Raw genomic sequence first — 23,032 nt, forward strand, 5'->3', positions numbered from 1 at the left:
CAAGTGACTCAATGTTAAACTTCTCTTGTGTTGTGCCTTGCATCATTTTACTACATTAAAGGGGCTATAGAGTCATAGAGATGTACCGTGGAGAAGCAAGACCCCGGGTGGCGTTGTCGGAATTTACCGAGCGAGAGAAGCCAGATCTGGGGCCATGGCGGAGACACGATCACACGGTGTGCCTGTAGCAAGGGGAACATGCGACACCGCCGGTCACCGGGGGACCAAACCATGTCAGTCCAGCAATTTTTTTTCCTGCTCTCCCTACAAGCTGGCCACTCAGCCTCAACACCAAGCTGAGAACACAGGCTCACACAACTGCATTGGGGTGGAGTGGGGAGGCTGATGGGTTCCAGTTATGAAGGGAAACAATTGCAGAGGTATGTGGACAGAGTGAGAGAGTGGGACTTGGGTGAATTCTACTATTCTACAATTCTGTATTGGAGAAGCTGGAACTGCTCTCACTGGAGGAACTGCAGCCTGGTCTCACACCCGCTCCCTGCTGCCATTAGATCAGTTATCCGAACAATCAGTTATTCAAACAAAATACTCCCCACTCGTTACAGGGTGTTCTGTAGTATGTGTAGTACTTGAGATGCTGACACAACAAAGAGATAAAGTATGTCTGAGAACCTCTTAAGTGGCTGTAGAATGCCCCTAAATGTAAATGTCAACATTTCAAAAACTCGGTAATGGAATGGAAGCAGAGGTTGCACAGTTTTCTGTCTGTAGCTAGAATTGTTTATCAAGTATCTAGCAGATACACAAACATTGGAAAGGAGGACACCAAAAAATTACAGAAATAGCTGCAAACAAAATTCATTCGAAGAATCACAAATAGCTGGAAACAAATGGCTGGTTGCAAGCTGTGAACCAAGCAGCCAATATAGTGGAAAGGTGCTTCTTCTGCAATACTAGTTTAAAATGAATACTATAGATTTTCTAAATATATTATAGACAACCTTCTAACTTTATTAAATGTTTTAATGAAGTGGGTGTACAGGCCTTAAGTCCCATCATGGCGCACAAGTATATTCTAGTATTCTAAACATACATCATTAAATAGACCTATGGCATCATGCATTCCACGATTGATGTGCATCATCCAGTGGCTGCTGGACATTTTACTATTGGCTTGACATATCTTCAATATTTTTATTTTAAAAATCTTTCCTGCCCTAACAGGCAATCTACTCATTGACTTCTGTCAATATTGCTGCTCAACTGGCAACTATGTAGAGTATAAACTTGTCCTTCAATTTTCTTTCCTTTTTGTTTTGGAAAAGCACATGTCCCCAGCATCTACAATCAAATGAATGAATAAGTTTGTCACGTCATAGGATGGACAAACTCAGGGGCCGATTTACTGTACCTTTGTGTCACCATTACTAAAAGATATAAATTGAAATTAATATTAATAGGAATTACCTTAATAAATAAAGCCTTAACAGTTTTGCAGCTTCTTTCCAGGAAATGAAACACTTCATATCAAGACATTTTTTAACTCTACATTACTTCTTTCAGGAGTTTCAGGCGATAAATGTGAGGTGCTACATTTTGGTGGAGAAAATCAGGACTGAACTTACACACTTAATGGTAATGCCCTTGGGAATTTCGCTGAACAAAGAGACTTTGGAGTGCAGTTTCATGTATTTTTGAAAGTAGAGTCGCAGGTAGACAAGATAGTGAAGAAGGTGTTTGGTACACTTAGCCTCTATTGGTCAGTGCATTCAGTATAGGATTTGGGAGGTCATGTTGTGGCTTTTTAGTACATTGGTTAGGGCATTTTTGGAATATAACATTCAATTCTGGTCTCTTTGCTGTCAGAAAGATGTTAAACTTGAAGGGTTTGGAAAAGATTTGTAAGGATATTGCCAGGGTTGGAGGGTTTGAATGATAGGATTGAAGTTCTTTGGTGTGCCTCCTAGCAGAGCGCTTTAGGGAACATCTCTAGGACATCCGCACCAATCAACCACGCCGCCATGTGGCCCAACATTTCAACTCCGCCTCCCACTCAGCCGAGGACATGGAACGTCCTGGGCCTCCTTCACCGCCGCTCCCTCACCACACAACGCCTGGAGGAAGAACGCCTCATCTTCTGCCTCAGAACACTCAACCCCAGGGCATCAATGTGGACTTCACCAGTTTCCTCATTTCCCCTTCCTCCACTTCACCCCAGTTCCAAACTTCCAGCTCAGCACTGTCCCCATGACTTGTCCTACCTGCATATCTTCCTTTCCACTTATCCACTCCATCCTCCTCCCTGACCTATCACCTTCATCCCCACCCCCAGTCACCTATTGTACTTTATGCTACTTTCTCCCCACCCCCACCCTCCTCTCATTTATCTCTCCACTCTTCATGTACTCTGCCTGTATTCCTGATGAAGGGCTTTTGCCCGAAATGTCGATTTTCCTGCTTCTCGGATGCTGCCTGAATTGCTGTGCTTTTCCAGCACCACTCTATTCCAGAATCTGGTTTCCAGCATCTGCAGTCATTGTTTATATCCCATTCTTTGGCGTGCTTCCACTGAGAGGCCTAGCCAGATTTCTCACCACACTTTTACCAAACTTACCTCATTAACTACTTACTCTGTCAATGTGGTGGCCTTGATGCCTGAGTTGAGACCCATCTGATCATGTGCCACTCCTGAAACAACTTGTCACACACTGGATATTATCGAAAGACTAGCATCCTTCACATTTAAAAGGCTGCTGTACATCTGGACAAGCATTTGCATTCTGGAGTTGCTCTGCTTGCAAGGTATAAAATGTAGGTCAGAGACCTTCTCCACTCCAAGGTAAGGGCCAACTTCATCTCTCTGCTACCACGTACTCACTATATTCTTGCCAGTGCACCCAACTCCCATCAAGGTTCATGTTCTGCCTCTCTCATTATTGCCTGCAGCATCTTTCATTACTCAATCTTATTTCTTCCTCAGCCTCCCAGGGCACAACTTTGCATGCCCTCTGCACTGCTTACACACTCATAACACCTCACCACGTTTCAACCAACAGAACTAACATTAACGGCTGTGCAGCCCACTTTCACTGCACTAATCCGTCCCTTTCTCTCATTGCAGGAGAAGACAGCTCATAAAAGGTGGTAATGGTCAGGAAGGTTGGAGGTATATCCAACATTGGGCTCCTCACCCACTATGAGGAGTAAGTCCTATCTCTTGCAGGAGAATTCCAGGATTGCTCCTGCATGGTTACTGAAATATCCATGTTCCTCCAACTGAGTAACTTCTACTCTTCATTCCACTACAGCTATTACAGTAATCATGTTGTCATCGGATACCAATTCTAACCACTGGTTGTGATGACTTCTTCCTTTCTCTCTTGCGGGTACCTTCAAGATTTTGGATTAGAGTGGTGCTGGAAAAGCACAGAAGGTCAGGCATCATCCGAGGAGCAGGAAAATCGACATTTTGGGCAAAAGCCCTTCCTCAGGAATTTCCTGATGAAGGGCTTTGCCCAAAATGTCGATATTCCTGCTCCTCGGATGCTGCTGATCTGCTGTGCTTTTCCAGCACCACTCTAATCTAAACTCTGGTTTACAGCATCTGCAGTCCTCACTTTTGCCAGGGACCTTTAGGATGTCCATGAAACAGGCTGCTCCACTAGGAGCTACCTCCTCAATCTCTGGAAAAACAGAGGACTGGGAAGCTTTTAAAGAACAACAGAGGATTACTAAGAAGGAAATACGCAGAGAAAAAATGAGGTACGAATGTAAACTAGCCAAAAATATAAAGGAGGATAGTAAAAGCTTTTTTAGGTATGTGAAAGGGAAAAAAATGGTTAAGACTAAAATTGGGCCCTTGAAGACAGAAACAGGGGAATATATTACGGGGAACAAAGAAATGGCAGAAGAGTTGGATTGATACTTCAGATCTGTGTTCACTGGGGAAGACACAAGCAATCTCCTAGAGGTAACAGTGGCTGAAGGACCTGAACTGAAGGGAATTTATATTTGCCAGGAATTGGTGTTGGAGACACTGTTAGGTCTGAAAGTTGATAGGTCCCCGGGGCCTGATGGTCTACATCCTAGAGTATTGAAGGAGGTGGCTCTAGAAATCGTGGATGCATTGGTGATTAATTTCCAGAGTTTGATAGATTCAGGATCAGTTCCTGCGGATTGGAGGGTGGCTAATGATATACCACTTTTTAAGAAAGGAGCGAGAGAGAAAGCAGGAAATTATAGACCAGTTAGTCTGACCTCAGTGGTGGGAAAGATGCTGGAGTCAATTATAAAGAATAGATTACAACACACGGTGGCACAGTGGTTAGTACTGCTGCCTCACAGCGCCAGAGACCCGGGTTCAATTCCCGACTCAGGCGACTGACTGTGTGGAGTTTGCACATTCTCCCTGTGTCTGCGTGAGTTTCCTCCGGGTGCTCCGGTTTCCTCCCACAGTCCAAAGATGTGCAGGTCAGGTGAATTGGCCATGCTAAATTGCCCGTAGTGTTAGGTATGGGTATGGGTGGGTTGCGCTTCGGCGGGTCGGTGTGGACTTGTTGGGCCGAAGGGCCTGTTTCCACACTGTAAGTAATCTAATCTAATCTACATCTGGATAGCAGTAACAGGCTAGATCAGAGTCAGCATAGATTTATGAAGGGGAAATCATGCTTGACTAATCTTCTGGATTTTTTTGAGGATGTAACTCTGAAGATGGACAAGGGAGATCCAGTGGATGTAGTGTATCTAGACTTTCAGAAAGCCTTTGGTAAAGTCCCACATAGGAGGTTAGTGAGCAAAATTAGGGTGCATGGTATTGGGGGCAAAATACTGACTTGGACTGAAAATTGTTTGGCTGACAGGAAACAAAGAGTAGTGATAAATGGCTCCCTTTCGGAATGGCAGGCGGTGACTAGTGGGGTACCACAGGGATCAGTGCTGGGACCGCAGCTTTTTACAATATATATTAATGATATAGAAGATGGTATTAATAGTAACATTAGCAAATTTGCTGATGATACAAAGCTGGGTGGCAGGGTGAAATATGAGGACGATGTTAGGAGATTAAAGGGTGACCTGGACTGGTTAGGTGAGTGGACAGATGCATGGCAGATGCAGTTTAATGTGGATAAATGTATGGTTATTCACTTTGGTGGCAAGAACAGGTGGGCAGATTACTACCTAAATGGAGTCAAGTTAAGTAAAGGGGTAGTCCAAAGAGATCTGGGTGTTCTTGTACACCAGTCAATGAAGGCAAGCATGCAGGTACAGCAGGTAGTGAAGAAAGCTAATAGCATGCTGGCCTTCATAACAAGAGGGATTGAGTATAGAAGCAAAGAGGTTCTTCTGTTGCTGTACGGGGACCTGGTGAGACCGCACCTGGAATATTGTGTGTAGTTCTGGTCTCCAAATTTGAGGAAAGACATTCTGGCTATTGAGGGATGTAGCATAGGTTCACGAGGTCAATTCCTGGAATGGCGGGGACTATCTTATGTTGAAAGATTGGAGTGACTGGGCTTGTATGCCCTTGAGTTTAGAAGACAGAGGGGATCTGATTGAGACGTAGAAAATTATTAAAGGATTGGACACTCTGGAGGCAGGAAGCATGTTTCCGCTGGTGGGTGGAACCAGAGGACACAGCTTAAACATAAGGGGTAGGCCATTTATGACAGAGATTAGGAGAAACTTCTTCACCCAGAGAGTGGTGGGTGGGTGGAATGCTCTGCCCCAGAAGGAAGTGAAGGCCAGTCTCTGGATTCGTTTAAGAAAGAGTTGGATAGAGCTCTCAAGGATAGTGGAATCAAGGGTTATGGAAATAAGGCAAGAACACGATACTGATTGAGGATGATCAACCATGATCATAATGAATGGTGGTGCAGGCTTGAAGGGCAAAATGGCCTACTCCTGCACCTATTGGCTATTGTCTGTTGTCTAAGGACAAGACAATCCTCAGATGGAGACAGGATGGTGCCAGGATACAGCCAACCAGAGGAGGAACTACATTCAGCCCACTCAGAATGCTCACCTCAGGATTCTGTAAAGTAAGCTGGGGCCTTGACCCCCACCCGGAATGCCACCCTCAGACCTTTTGAAGCTCAAGCTGAGGAGGGTCTACTTGTCTTTGGACATCCAGACAAGAACCATTCCAGAGTCACCAAATCTCCAAGACTAAATAGCTCCACTGCCAAATAAGCTCCCTCCACCTTCACTGTGGAGCCAAAGGCAACACCGAGAAATACCAAGATGTTGGCATTGGAATGTAAATGAAGTCTCATAATTATAAAAGTGATTAATTTAGCACTATTTTTGCATGTTTGAGTACCTGTACAGCCCTAAAAGTAACTGTGACAGCATTATGCCTCATGCCATGTCCATACATGATGTACTATGTATCAGTGTCTGCAGAGAGCCTGATGTAGCATACTGCCTAACAGCAAGAATGTACCACCACCTGGACTGAAGAATACTGACCAGCAAGGATTATGGTAAGGCCGTACAAGGCAAGGCATGAATGCTATGATCATAGCATGCATCTCTGGAATGTGCCTTTGCAAAGAATGTCTGGAGAGAAATCAGTGGTTTTGTCGAGGTGTGTCCCAAGTAGCTCCGTGACACGGAACTCTGTGTGCTACAGGCTGTTTGCTGGATGCAGACCAAGATAAACATTGACTATGCCTGGAGGACCATCAGCATGGTGAAAAATGCTCTTTGTTCTGCTCGAAACTGGTTAGTCTTGCTGTAGACTGACTGTTGCAGACTAGCACATTCCAAGATGCAGGACTATCTGCTGAGGAGCGCACTGAAATTGCCACCAAGGCAGAGTGCGGATAGACCACAAAGTATACAAGTATAACAAAGTATATCAAGGGTCTGAATAGTTATAAGTTTCTCTTGTTGCCTCAATATGTACAAATATTATCCTGCGTTTGGTTTGTGTAACTGCAGGGAATGTCAAATTCCATGTTTGTTTTTCTTGACATGCAAAGACTGTACAAAACTGCCTTTAATACATGTGAATGTAATAAAGTTTTTTTATGATTAAAGTATATTTTTGCAATAAAAGCAATGCAGTTAGGTGCTAAATGAATGAGCACTAATAGAGCAAGTAAAAAGCTATGAGATGCAACCTGATCCAATCTGTGAGCTGGCTGCCTGTCCTTCCATTCAACATATTCTTACAGCGGTGTTTTAATTTTAGTTGCCAGCATGCTCTGCAGTTCAAATCTGTGGTTCCTAAATGGCCATCAAGTGGATTGGAGAGGTGCAATGATGGTCATAAAGCATTGGCTGATGGCAGATATCAATGTCCAAAGATGAGGAGTATCTGTGCTGATGTCTGTGGACTGTGCCCTGTGATTCTGTTTGATGCTGAATGATATGGAGGTTGGTTGCAGCCAGAGGTGAACTGAACTTGCCAGATATAAACTCTGATTTCCATATCAAGACTTTTCCCCCTTTGAAGGGGGAGTGTTTGCTTATGCTATTAGAGAGGATTTAAACTAATGTGGCAAGGGGATGGGAATCAAAGTAGGAAGTCTGAAGGAAGTAAATGGGGACAGAAACAAAAGAAGGTTATGGGAAAAGTGAAGACAGAGAAACCAAAGACAAAAATCAAAAAGGGACACATTACACTATGATTCTAAATGGTAATAAATGTTGAAAAATGAGCCTGAAGGCTCCGTGTCTCCATGTGAGGAGCATTTGTAATAAGGTGGATGAATTAATTGCACAGACAGTTATTCATGAATATGATGTAATTGGGATCACAGAGAGCTGGCTCCAGGATGACCGAGGATGGGAACTCGATGTCCAGGATTATTCAATTTTCAGTAAGCATAGATGGAGAGGAAAGGAAGGTAGGGTAGCGTTACTGGTTAAGGAGTAGATTAACACAATAGTAAGGAAGGACATTAGCCCAGATGATGTAGAATCTATTTGGGTAAAGCTTTGGAACACTAAAGGCATTAGTAGGAGTTGTGTACAGACCACCAAACAGTAGTTGTGAGGTTGGTGATTGTATCAAATAAGAAATTAGAGATGCATGCAGCAAGGGTACAGAAGTTGTATGGGTGACTTCAGTATACATATTGATTAGTCTAACCAAACTGTTAACAAAGTGATGTAGGAGGATTTCCTGGAATGCATGAGGAATGGTTTCCTCAACAAACATGACAAGCAACCAACTAGAAAACAAGCCATCCTAGACTGGGTATTGGGTAATAAGAGAGGATTAATTAGCAACATTGTTGTGTGAGATCCTTTGGGGAAGAGTGACCATAATATGGTAGAACTCTTCATTAAGATGGAGAGTGAAATAATTAAATCTGACATTAGGGTCCTGCATTTAAAAAAGCTAACTGATAGTATGAGGCATGCATTATCTAGAATAAACTGGCCAAGGACATTTAAATGATTGATAGTGGATATGCAATGGTAGACATTGGCGTAAAAGCAAAACAGGGAAGGTGGCTCAACCATGGCTAACAAGGGAAATCAGGGAGAGTGTTAAAGCCAAAGGGCAGGCATATAAATTGGCCAGAAAAATTTACAAACCTGAGGACTGGGAGAAATTTAAAATTCAGTAGAGGTGGACAAAGGGGTTAATTCGGAAGGGCAAAATAGAATAAGCTTGCGGAAAACATAAAAACTGACTGCAAATGCTTCTATAGATATGTGAAGTGAAAAAAAAATGAGTACAGACCAATATAGGCCTCTTGCAAGTAGAATCAGGTGAATTCATAGTGGATAAAAAAGAGATGACAGACCAATTGAACAAATACTTCTTATCTGTTTTCACCAGGGAGGACTCAAATAACCTTCAGGAAATGCTAGAGGGCAGAAGGTCAAGCATGATGGAGGAACTGAAGGAAATCCTTCTTAGTCAGGAAATGATATTGGGGAAATTAATTGGATTAAAACCTGTGAAGTCTCCAGGGCCTAATGGTCTGCATCCCAAAGCACTTAAAAAAGTGGCCCTAGAGATAGTGAACACATTGGTGAAAGCTTCCCAGCATTCTGTAGACTCTGGAAAAGTTCCAATGGATTGGAGGATAGCTAATGTAAGCCCACTCTTTAAAAAAAGAGGGAAAGAGAAAATGGGGAATTATAGGTTGACATTCATGGTGAGAAAAATACTGGAGTCAGCTATTCAGGATGTAATAACTGAGCATTTGGAAAGCAGTGACAGAATTTGACCTTGTCAGCAGGGATTCTCTAAAGGGAAGTCATGCTTGACAAATCTTTTGGAACGTTTTGAGGATGTGACCAGTAGACTAATCAGTAGTGTATCTGAACTTTTAAAAGGCTTTTGTCAAGGTTCCAAACAAGTGATTAGTCAGGAAAATTAAAGCTTATGGTAACAGAGGTAACAAATTGACATGGATAGAGAACTGGTTGGCAGATAGGAAGCAGAGAGTTGAAATAAACAGGTCATTTTCAGAGTGACAGGTAGTGATGATTGAGGTGCCACAGGATTTGGTGCTGGTACTCCGACTGTTCACAATATACATTAACGATTTGGATGAAGGAATTGAGTGCAATATCTCCAAATTCGCAGATGACATAAAGCTAGATGGCAGTGTGTGCATTGAGAAGGACACGAAGAGGCTGCCAGGTAGTGGGCAGACTGGCTGATTGGGCAAATATTTGACAAATGCAATACAATGTGGATAAATGTGAGGTTCTCCACTTTGGTTGCAAAAACAGGAAGGCAGATTATAAACTGAATGGTGCCAGTTGAGTTACAATGAGACCTGGGTGTCATGGTGAAAGTTGCTCAAGTTTGGTATGCAGGCACAGCAGGTAGTGAGGAAAGCTAATGGCATGTTGGCCTTCATAATGAAAGATTTGAGTATTAGAGTAAAGATGTCTTGCTGCAGTTATACAGGGCCTTGGTGAAGTCATGCCTTGAGTATTGTGTGCAGTTTGGTTTCCTTGTCAAGGAAAGGACATTCTTGCTATTGAGGGAGTCCAGCAAAGGTTCATAGAACATGGAATAGTACAGCACAGTACAGGCCCTTTGATCCTCAATGTTGTGCCGACTTTTTATCCTACTCTAAGATTAAATTAAACTACATAATCTTCATTTTACTGTCATCCATGTGCCTATCCAAGGATTGCTTAAATGTTCTGAATGTATCTGACTCTACTACCATTGCTGGCACTGCATTCCACACACCCACCACCCTCTGTGTGAAGAACCTACTTCCACGCATCCACCACTGTCTGTGTAAAAACCTAAACCTTCCCCCAATCACTTTAAAATTATGCCCCCTCATGATAGCCATTTGCTATTCATGGTTGGGATGAGGAAGAATTTCTTCACTCAGAGAGTTGTGAGCCTGTGGAATTCTCTCCCACAGGAAGCTGTTGGCGCCATTTGATTAGATATATTCAAGAGGGAGCTGGACGTGGTTCTTGCGGCCAGAGGGACCAAGGGTATGGAGAGAAAGCAGGAATGGGACACTGAGATTGCATGTTCAGCCATGATCATATTGAATGGTGATGCAAGCTCGAAAGTTCGAATGCACCTATTTTCTATGTTTCTCCACTTTTACCTTGTGCGAAACGTTTGACAAGATTGCAGCTGAATGTTAATGAGGTGAGTTGTAATATTAATTAGGCACTTATCAAGCTATATTAGCCATTAATTGTCAACTGTCCACTACAGCCAGTTCTGCTACAATGTGTGTTTCTTCAACTTGAATTGACTTTAACATGATTGAAGAATTTAGACTATTGTAGAACATGAACTTTCCTTACCCGTATTGACTCTAATACAATTCCTGTTCCATTAGTTTAAATGATGTGTTTATTGTGTGATTTTCTTGTAATGCAAGATTGTAGGAGAATGGAACTATTACATTATATCAGAACCAACTGTACCTAGAAAGAATTTTGCATTACCCCTAGACAAATGCACAAGATATGCATTGAGATGCTCCTGACCTCAAAATAGGCCTCACTGGACCTCTAGCTTGATTCTGCCACAAATCTCACCATAGTCAACCTTTTCAAGATTTTAGACAAAGAAACAAAAACATGCCTAGAGTTGGTTTGAATAAACAGCTGAAAAAGAAAGCTAGGATCAAAACATATAAAGAAACAGAAATATGAGGCAGAGATTCTGATCAAGAGTCCCCAGATTCAAAACTCTAGCAATGCTGTCTTCCCATATATTTCTATTTTTGTTTCAGATCTCTAGCATCTGCAGTTCTGCATTTTATTTACAGGAGGCAGAGATTACTATATTTAATTATTAAAATGTGTGTCTGAAAGGTTGAAAACTACATAATTAAAATATTTGATGTTGTTCCTCAAGTTTGCGTTGATTTTATTTAAGGTATTTTGTTTCTTTCTTTGTTCTTATCCATTTCAACATCCTTGTAAATCTTTTCTGCACCCTTTCAAATTTAACAACATCCTTCCTAAAGAGGGATGACCAGAATTGTATGTTGTATTCTAAAAGTGGCCTCAGCAATGTCCTGCATAGCCCCAACATGATGTCCCAACTCCTCTACTCAGTGTTCTGACCAATGAAGGCAAGTGTGCCAAGTGCCTTCTTCACCACCCTGTCTACCTGTGATTCCACTTTCAAAGAATTATGTACCTGCACTCCTTGGTCTCTTTGTTCAGCAATACTCCTCAGGGCCCTACTGTTAACTGCATAAGTCCTGTCCTCGTTTGCCTCATCAAATATAGTACCTCATATTTATCCATCATTGGCCCAAGTGATTGTTAGGAAAGATTAAAATTGTATTCCTTTCCAAAAGATCTTCAATAATTTTAAGAAGTATGCTTTTGTTTTCTTTAGGCAACTGATGTAAATCTGGAACCAATACAGCTGATTCTACGTACATTTTCTGTGTGTTTTCTAATACTCATCATCTGTCATTGGAATGGCTGCATTCAGTTTTTTATTCCTATGATTCAAGGATTTCCTGAGGACAGTTGGGTGGCAAAAGCAAATCTCACAGTAAGTAATACCTTAATTGCCTAGACTGAATTTTGTCAGAGATAATCATTACTCTGTAGTGACAGCACCATACTGCATTCCATGTATTACATTACATTTCCTGTAAGTTCTGACTCAACCTAAATTGTTGAGTCAAAACAGATTAACAATGCAAAAATATTCTGAATCTACCAATGTGATGTTAATTTTTGAAAAACCAATAATGCAAGCTTTAACATTATGGAGGCTGGGAAAGTTACTTTGTTCACCAAAATATTGCATGAAGATAATTAATAGTGTATTATTATGATTATACTCCACAACCACCTGATGAAGGAGCAGCATTCCAAACCTCCATTGTCCACCTTATGGCCCAGATACCTTCACTAACCACCAACAATTTCCCCCCCCCACCCCCCCGCCCAACTTTCCAACCAGATCCTGATCTGTCCAGAAGTGATATGCTCCTGACCATTGATTCTCCTGTTACAGCCCTTAACACCACCTGACAGCTATATTCCTCAGCCATTTGTAACCCCCAATCACTTTGCACCCTACCCCCAACCCACATGACACCTGTACCTCACTCACCTAGTACCCTGCATCCTACTACTATACCTCCTCCACCTCTCTGACCCCTCATACCTCAATACTGCAATTAAAGCTGAAAAATAGATTGGTTTCAATACCAATCATTCTGCTGCTGGATGTGAGGATCCCTGCATTTATTGGCACTGCTTCAGTTGGAAAGATTCTTGGTCTGGAGGCTCACCCAAAAATCTACCAAAGGTAAGTAGGCAATTTTAGAAAATAGGGTTTCTGACACAGATCAGAAAATTGAAGCCAACACGTGGAACACAGTACATTTAAGACCACTATATCTTTAATTGTCCAGCTGAACTAAAATTGACCAATTAGGAGATTATTACTAAAATAGGTCATTTGGCTCAGGAGAACTACATAGCTATTATTACATGAGCCAATTACTGATCTATACTTCTACCTGCCAATTATTTCTTTCATATAAAGTCATAAGTACAATGGTTACAATGGTCTTATAGTGTAATATTATTATGAATCCAGCTGATGTTATTATCAGACAAACCAGAACTCAAACAAAATCTGGCTGATAAAATCAAAATAATAAAATTATGATTCTAACAAAATGGTTTTGCTAAAACATGAGCATGCAATGCCACAGACTTTGCTTCAACTGCAAAATGAAAGTTTAAATAATACTATAAAATAGAACAATCTATCTCCAGTTTCCTTCCTAATTATTGAATCCATAATGTATGTCCAGAAAATTCCCAGCATAGTTCAAAAGTAATTTATTTAGACCACTTTCTATTCTACTCATACATTTAATTAGTCATGCTATGTTGTCTGTGAATACTACAAAGTTATACACAATAAATTCTGCTTTTCTCCTCCCTCCCTTTCTTCCCAGTTCCAGCTGAGTATGGTAAAGTTGGCCATCTTGACTCAATTCTAACATTATTTCAACAACTGGTGTTATTTCATGATTTTAATGCGTGGTTTTACTTCCCTAAACTAATATGCAAATATATATACATATTTGTACGTTTTTGTTTTATTTCAAAATATTATCACTTTATTATCTGTTAACCTTTCATTGCTAACAATATACCTGAAGTTTACTTTTCTGTCCAAATTGCTTCTTCTCCTATTTTTGAGTCATGGGATGTGCAAGTTGTTGGCATGGCCAACATTTATTATCCATCCTTAATTATCCTTGGGATGGATGGTGAGCTGCCGGTTGTGAATCATGCATGTGATGTGGGCACAGCCACAATGCTTTTGGGGAGGCAGTTCCACGATTTTGACCCAGTGGCAGCAGTTCAGTCAGGATAGTGTGTGACTTGAAGGGAACTTTCAGGCCAAGGTTTTCACTATTGCTGGCTGATTTTGATCTTCTGGGTAGTAAAGCTTGTGGGTTTGGAACATGTTGGAGAAGACTTGGTGTTTTCTGCAGTGTATCTTGTAAATAATGCATATGGCATTTATAGTCTGCTGATGGCATGAGTGAATACTTCACATAATGGAGTTCCAATCAAGCAGGCAGATTGTCCTGAATGGTATCAAGTGAGTGTTGTTGAAGCTGCAGTCAGCCACATAGCAGACAGCATTCCATTTTGACTTGGACCTTGTGATTTATGTCAAATCTTTGGGGAGTCAAAAGATGAGTTACATGTTGCAGAATATGTAAATTTTTATCTGGTCAATGGTGATGGTGGGAGAATTCAGTGATAGTAATGTCAAAGGAAGAGGTATGAACCCTCGGCACAATTAGCCACATTGGCAATATGATATATTGATAGCAGAAAGTTGGGTACAAAAGGGGCAGTAGGTAATAAATATTCTGGATGTGTGCTGAGGAGGAATGGAAAATAAATGGAAAGACGAGGTTTTGATCAAGGAAAATATTGTAGTGTTAGAGAGAGAGTCATAGACTGAATGTATTTGGTTAGAGTTAAGAAACAATAAAGGTATACTTATACTAAGTTTTATTCTATAGGCCACAGAAAGGTGGGAAAGTGCAGAGGAACAAAATTGCTGGGCAAATATGTTGAAGAGCAAAAGAAAAAGAAGTGATAATGGAGACTTCAGTTAACTGATAGGGACTGGGATAATGGGTAGAACGAGGAAAGAATTTGCATTGTAATGTTCTTTGTTCTATTGGAATAGTGTAGGTTAGATGAGTCTCAGATTGGCCTCACAGGTTGGTGCAACATCGAGGGTCAAAGGCCCTATACTACGCTGTAATGTTCTACGTTCTATGAAGTGTAAACAAAAGAATTTTCTTGGTTAGTATCCTTATCCAAAATTAAGAGGCATCAGTGGTAATAAAAACAGTAAGTACTGAAGGGACTCAGCAGGTCTGGCAGCATCTATAGCTGAGCTGAACTTATAAATCCCTAAGTTGTCTCGGGACTGTGACTTGACTTACATATTAATCATTCAAAACCTGCATCCCCATTTTAAGTGATTAAAGACAGTAATCTAGGTTTGTTCAATACTTCACATGAGTTGTACAACACTTTGATCTTTTGCTATAAATTCTGTGTCCTATGATCCTGCCCTACTATCTACCTGACGAAGGAGCAGCACTCCAAAAGCTTGTACTTCCAAATAACCTTATTGGACTATAACCTGGGGTTGTGTGATTTTTAATTATGTCCACCCCAGTTCAACACCGACACCTCCACATCAGAGCATATGTAGAGACAGAGACAGAGTTAATATTTCAGTTTAGATATGATTCTTCTTCAGAACTGGTAAGGGTTAGAAAATGATGGCTGTTACGTTGTTGACCATGTGGGAGGAGGAGCAAGTAGAACAAGTTGTGAGAGTGCCTAGGCATAAACACAAAGATTGTGCTAATGGTGGTAAAGGAGAAATAGAGATGCAAAATGGGTGTCAAGGAAAGTGTGAAAAGGAAAACATGGGTCCATTTGACTGACAACAAATCAAGAAGATGCAATAAAGGCATGATGGTGAGGGGAGGTATATGAGAAAAAGGGAGGACAGACGTCCTGTTCTGAAGCTGTGGAACTCAGTATTGGGTTCTAGAGGCTGTGATGGGAAATCATACATCTCATAACGTATTAGAATTCCTTGAGGTGGATACAAGGAAAATAAGAAAAAAAAAGTAGATTTTTTTTTTCATTTCCCAAGGTGTTCAATAAGGTAGTGCACATAAGGCTAATTAATATATAGGAGTCCATGATGTCTCCTGAGGGAGGTGGGAGGAAGCATTTAAGAGCTGGCAATCAGCCGCTGCAAGGTAGATGTCAGCACACCAGATGACAACTACACAATTTTGATACCAAAGGTTTGATAACAAAGTCAGGATAGACCCAAGAGAAAGGAGTTCAGCAATTTCAGGGGGAGAAAGATTAGAACGAGTGTGGGAAGCAGAGACATTAAGGCAACCAAGTTATTTTGATGTAGTTCTTGATGTAGAGATCAAGTGCAGTTAAAAGGTCAAAGGAAGGGATCCAGATGGAGATGTAGTATTGGAGAAGTAGGTGCCTCTGACATGTTCTCATTTTTCCTAAGACAAAGATTTCACCCCACCATTGTTGATGGGGACTTCAATTGTGCCTGACCCTTTTGCACTTCGACCCTCAACTATTCCTATCACCCAGAACAATGGCAGGATTGTTTCTTTACTCACTTCCCACAACACTAGTCTCCATGTTTAAAGGATCATCCTCCATTTCTGCACCTCCAGCAGGATATTACCACCAAACACAACTCCACCTTCCCTTCCCTGTGAGCATTCTACAGGAATCATTCCTTCTATGACGCCTTCGTCCACTCCTCCATTACTCCTAACACTTCCTCACCTCAATGCCAAATTGCTTGCAATTATAGAAGGTGTAATACTTGCCTATTCATCCCTACCTCCTCATTGTCCAAGGCCACAACCACATTGTGCAGGTAAGCAGTGTTTATTTGTATTCCTTTCAGTTAAGAGTCCTTTATTTGCTGTTCACCATGCTGTTTCCTTTACATTGATGAAACCAAACAGAGACTGGGTGACTAATTCATGGAATACCTCTGCTCTGTCCATAAGAATGACCCTGACTTTCTAGTTGCTTGCCATTTCAATAAACTCAGTATCTACTGACTGTAACCAGTGAGAACTATTTTCCAATTTCCGTTGACTTCCCATACTAGAATTTCTTGGCAAAACTCCATTAAATACTACCTTAGTAGGGCAGTCACTAGAACTCCATTTGTAATAATAATAATACTGTGGGTGAATTAACACCCCAAACACTGCAGTGGTTCAAAAGGCCCCTTTTGAACTGTTATCTTCTCAAGCTCAATTAGAAATGGGTAATAAAGGTTGCCATTGCCAGAGATGCCTACATCCTGTTAGTTAATAACAAAAGTTCATCTCACTTCTGGGATTCAGCACATTTGTCCATATTTGGACCAAAGACTGTATTGAGGTAAGGAACTGTGTGATTTTGATGAAATCCAAAGCAAATATTGGTGAACAGCTTATTGTTGAGTAAGTGCTGCTTGAAGCACTATTGATGAGACCAATTACTTGACTGATGATTGAATGTCGGTCAACAGGCCAGTAATTAGCCAAATTGTCAATGTTTTAGCTGTCTTCGAGCAGCATGGTTGAAAATGCAGCTAGTTCTAGAGCACAAGTCCTTGGTATAAGCAGCAGGATATAACTGAAACACAGTCTTTGCTGTAACAGTACACTGAATTGTTGCTTCATTTGATATAGAGTGGGTCAAATTACCAGGTTGGAACTTCAGGAGACTGAGATGAATTATAACTGGGCATTTCTTCCTGAAGATTGTTGCAAATGTTTCAGTTTTAACTTTTGCATCCATGTGCTTGGCTCTCAAATCAATGAGGATGGGTCTGTTCATATAGCCTTCAACTCCTCTTGTTGTCAACTACCATTTACAACTTAATGTTGCAGAATGTACAAAGGTTTGATCTCATCCATTGAATTGTAGATTCAATTAGTGTACCTCCTCTGCTGGTTAGCTTTTTTTATTCTTTCACGGGGATATAGGTGTCACTGGCTACTGCAGTGATTATTGCCCATACCAAATTATATTTGGCAAGGTAGTGAGGAGGGTCCTTCTTGGAACTTTGTAATCCATGTGGCGTAAATACTTCCACAGTGCTGTCAGGAAGGGAGTTCCAGGATTTTGATCCAGTTGGCTGCTGCAGCAGCTGAATTCTCAAACAGCTTGTAGACCTGTGGCAAGATCATCAAGGAGCAGTAATACTTAATGTTGAAGACTTCTGCTGCAGACCTGCAAAGAGAAGTGCAGAAGCAAATGTGAGCTAGAAGTTGGTTATACCCACTAATTACATGCTCCATCGTGAAGTGACAATCTACGAACAGTCCACGTGTGCATCCTGCCTATTTTTTCATTTGTACACTGGCTAGCACATGAAACTGGTAGTAATCCCGAGATCACTACCTTTGAGGTCCTCCTGTTTAACTTCTCTCCTGGCTCCCTGAATTCTTCTTTCAGGACCTCATTTCGTTTTTTTTATTTATATCATTGGTGCCTATTTTGATCCCGTCTACATTTCCTGCTGCCTTGGGAAAGCAGCCATTCCACCACCACACTCTTGACATAATCACAGACACATCCCACCTCCAGTTATACTTTCTTTCAACCACTTCCATCGGGAAGAAGATACAAAACCGTTTGAAAACACGTACCAACAAGTTTAAGAATAGCTTCTTCCCTGCTGATATCAGACTTAAGAATGGACCTCTCATATTAGAGTTGATCATTCTTTGCACCTTCTCTATAGCTGTAACACTATATTCTGCATTCAATTCTATTACCCTGATGTACTTGTGTACAGTATGAATTGCCGGATTAGCACGTAAAACAATACTTTTTAGTGTATCCCAATACAAGTTACAATAATAAATCAAATCAAAAAAAGGGCAATTAAACAGCCAAATATTCAGGGTCTAACAAAGAAGTTAGTAAGGAAACAGCTTGACTGATTGTGGCTGAATCTTCTGACTGAATATAGTTGCTCCTAACCCCATTAAGGATTTCTCCCCCTTTCACTTTCAGGCATGGCCATTTGCTTGAACCATGTGCAGTGCGTTTTTGGCTTATTGGCACAAATTGTAGTTGTCATGTTGATGTAATGGTGCCATACAGTGACATGTCCACACTTTTGACTGTTCCGTGTTACCATCCATGACATGCTACCTGCTATTTCCTCTGTTGTAAAAAGCAATGCAAGTCACAGAAACTGGCAATCTCCAAGTAAAGGCAAATTGCACAAATGCTCAGAGACATTAGATGCATCCAATTAAGATACATGTGATATTTTTGTGGCACACAAAGCACCTCCTGTTGCTACCTGACTTGCTGAGTTCTTCCAGCCTCCTGCCTGTCTACACAAAGCAACCTGACAGAAGCATTCAAGTTACAGGTGCTTGAGCTCTGAAATAAAGTGTTGAAGGGTTGAATTAGTCAGTGAGTTGATCCAAGGCATGATGATCTGGCGAGACTGGCAGTTTGCTGCTGCTGACCTGTGTGGACAAAGGGTTGGAAATGATGGTAGTTATGGAGCATGCAGGGATATTGAGGTGAACTGTACCAAAAATCATCTGAATGCTATTTTTATCAAGTTTCAAGGAGGGTTTCACTCTGTGAGGTCTAGGAGGTTTTCTAACATGACTAAATTAACTGTACCTCATTCGTTATGTGCCATGCTGCTATGGTGACCTGTTCATTGCATGCTCCCATTTATTGTAGGTGAACTTACTCACACTACTGGGATACCCAGAATGCCTGGTGCTGACAATATTTAAGATATAGTTGTGCACTTGGTCAATCACTGGCAGTCCAGAGCTATCCTTCACATACATGCAGTAGAAGAACAACCACAAACAACACTTCTAAGGGCACATAGGTGGCACGCTGACACTGCATTGCAAGTAAAGTGCACAGCCTCATATCTGCTGCTATTTAGGATCCAAGCCACAGAGCACTCCTGTCATTAACCATCCCATCTTACAACTCCGTTAAAGTCAGTGCTATTCTCATCACAGTGCCCATTATAGCCCAAACTACTATCATTGTTCAGAGTGGGGTCATCACAAGCAGGGAAGTCTTTAAATAGTTCAAAACATTCACATTTTTGCAGCAATAGTAGGAGCAAACAATTTTAAAAAAGCTGTCTTTGGATTGGATTAGGTTCCCTACAGTATGGTAACAGGCCCTTCAGCCCAACAAGTCCACACCAACCCTCAGAAGAGTAACCCACCCACACCCATTCCCCTATCCTGTATTTACTCCTGACTAATGCACCTAACACTATGGGAGAATTTAGCACAGCCAATTCACCTGACCTGCACATCTTTAGATTGTGGGAGGAAACCAGAGCACCCAGAGGATCTCCATGCAGACACAGGGAGAATGTGCAAACTCCAAACAGACTGTCACCCAAGGCTGGAATCTAACCCACATCCTAGCACTGTGAGGCAGCAGTGCTAACCACTGAGCCACCGTGCCAGATCTTGGAACAGAAACAGACTATTTGCCTTTCAAGCAATAACAACTTACAGTCAATGAATGATCCCTGCACCAAGCTGAAATCTACTGGAAATGGGTGCCAATTAACTCCTCTCTGGCTTGTTATGCCCAGTACAACAGTGCTGTATCATGCTGAAGGTGATGTTTCTCCTGTTCAATATCCTCATCTTCCTCCTCAGAAGACTGCTGCCATTCCCTAGCTCTTTGGCATCTATCGTATTTCACCCATTACCTGCTTCGGTTGTGCACATCACAGCATGCCAGGATTATGGAGCATCTTCTGCCTGCAGTGTACTGCAAGAGTCCCCCAGACTAATCCAAGCATCAGAAACTCATCTTCATCAAGCTGAAGAATGTGGTTGAAGAATGTGCTGCATTCTATCAATGCCCTGCCTCAGTTAATGGGGTTATGTAACAGAGGCATCAGCCAAGACCACAGTTTGACGTGAGGCAGAATCAGTGAGAGGGAATCAGTTCTGTGCCCTTGTGCAGCCTTTCAGATCTTGCACAGAAACAAAAATTGCTGAAAAATTTCAGAAGATGTGGCAGTATATGTGGAAAGAAATCATAGTAAACATTTCGGGCCGAGTGACCCTTCTTCAGAATGGAAGTTCTGAAGGATCACCAGACCTGAAATAGCACTCTGATTTCTCTCCCCAGATACTGCCAGATCTGCTGAGATTTTCCAGCAATTTCTGTTTTTGTTTTAGATTTCTAACATCTGCCATTTTTTTTTCCATTTAGATCTTGCAGTGTCTTTGTGCTTTATTGGCACTTTTAAGGTCACGTGATTATTTCTCCTTCACAGAGGTCCTCAATCTGAAATGACCAATGATATGCCAGGATTGCTTTTGATCACTGTTTGGACCCCACACAGTTGTACACTACATGCATTTCACTTGCATGATGCTATGCTTACAGACTACTTCTGTTCTGTGAAAGTACCTACTCCGTGCTTTGTCCCTTGAGGGAATCTGAATGCTCAGACAGAAAAAAACTCTGGCTCCACTCTCCTAGGTTCATTGCAGCCATTTTCCATTTGCAGAGCACATTTCAAGTTGACTGTAGATGGCAGGAAACACAGCTCGTGTTGGCACAATAAGTCAGTGGCTCATCCTGTACTGAAGAATTCCTCCCTCAAAATCTCAATTTCCCTTTCTTCCCTTCCTTCCTGGTGCTCCCTGGCCAGGCAAACACAATTGATTCTCTGCACACCATCTGAAATTATGTTTGCACCTCTCATCATTACCACTGAACCCTGGCCTTACATTCGGATTTTTCCCACCATCATCCTACCCTTTGATGTGGTGACTGCCACTAACCAACCCCTCTTGTAGTTTTCCATGTCCTCCTGTACATTACTGCCTTCCCTCTTCTATGTAGAATTTACCCTCTTTATCATTTTTGCTTCCTCTGCATACCAGGTTACTGCCTCCAAACTCCAGCATTGATTTCCCCAACTTTCCTGACGAGCACTGTCACCTAATAACCTGCTGTTGACTTTCATTGAGTCATTGACCTTCTGGACAATAGTGACACAGACCCCCTGACCGTGACCGTGCCAAGCAGCCAGCTGACAATATTTGAACCTCTGAACTGAGATCTGAAAATGCTAGTGACTTTCTATACCGGGTCCTCTTGACTGGGAACAGCATACTTAGATGTTGAAACATGGACATTTGATTGATGCACAAGCAGTGCATTTACTGTACGTGCTGCTGGCACATGCTATAGCTGTGAGATTGATACAGCATGGTGCTGTAATGCAGTATATTCACTCTCTTGACTGATCACTGCTGCCAAGAATGAGAAGCTGTCTGGCTTTGTGTCTAGGCTAAACAGAAAGGCAAGACAAAAGTACTAACAGCCTTTAAAGGCAGATGAAAAGCATTGCAAGGCAAGGCCAGGATACTGTGAACATCTAGATTGGCACAAATTGAGTGTGTGATAACAGACCAAGTCAGCAGCCTGAGATACTACTTAGTCCAAGTAGTTAATCCATTAGGTGGGTGCCTATCTCTGAATGAAAAGTATCCAGGCAGCAGCAATGAAGGATGTCAGTACATTCCAAAATGCAATACTGAAGAGCAGAACTGTACTGTGTGGATCTAATATGTGTCATGAAGATGCAGTGAGGCTAGTACATGTCAGATTCCAAAGTCCATGAGTAGGTGATACATGCTGTCACTTTCTTGAGATGTTGGCTCCTGCTGTTCAAGATGAAGGTATGGAGGAGCAATTGGTGAGCTGGAATTGTCAGTCTGTCTAGCTCCTCCTGACTCTGCCAGGCCAATGCAGTTAGACCCACTGTCCACCCTTTACTAGCCGGATATTACTGATCTGATGGTGGAGTCACTGTATTAACATAGCCACTACATTGGATATTCATTTTCATTATCCAGTATAAACTTCTATCACATGAAGTAAATGGTTACTCTGATTTGAAATTTCCTTAATGCATTAATATTGAAAATTCGTGAACAGAAAATTCTGTCTTACTTCACAGAAAGCATGGTGGGCTGATCAGTATTCAGCTGGAGTGTTCCGTGCCATCTCTCATACATTAGGCAACAGCTATGGGACAGGAGGCCTACCTACAGGTACTAAAATGTATTAAACTACATCAATCAGATATAAAGTTAAATAAAGATCAAGTATTCTTATAAAATTTCCATAAATGTCTCCTAAAGAAAAGTATTTTACTTTTGAGCAATGATATTGTTTGAAGAGAATCAAATATCAGCTTGTGAATTAGTTGCTGTAAGATGACATACAAGATCCTTTACCTATGGAGAGGATTTTTCAGATGGTTTAGATTTTCTAGTTTTGTTGTAATTTATGTTAGAATGTACAATATCATGTCTCCCTTCATAATAACTTTCTATTACAATGACTAATTTGTCTTGGTATCCAGTTGATACATTTATGAACTAAAAGACAGATCCCTGCCAGTTAAAATTTACATTTTACAGTTGCTTCAGGAATGGAAATATTTGGGTTTACTTTGAAAAATATTTCAGTATCATACACAAATATG

This window comes from Hemiscyllium ocellatum, chromosome 12 (genome assembly GCF_020745735.1).
Source record: "Hemiscyllium ocellatum isolate sHemOce1 chromosome 12, sHemOce1.pat.X.cur, whole genome shotgun sequence".
In the NCBI taxonomy this organism is placed as follows: domain Eukaryota; kingdom Metazoa; phylum Chordata; class Chondrichthyes; order Orectolobiformes; family Hemiscylliidae; genus Hemiscyllium; species Hemiscyllium ocellatum.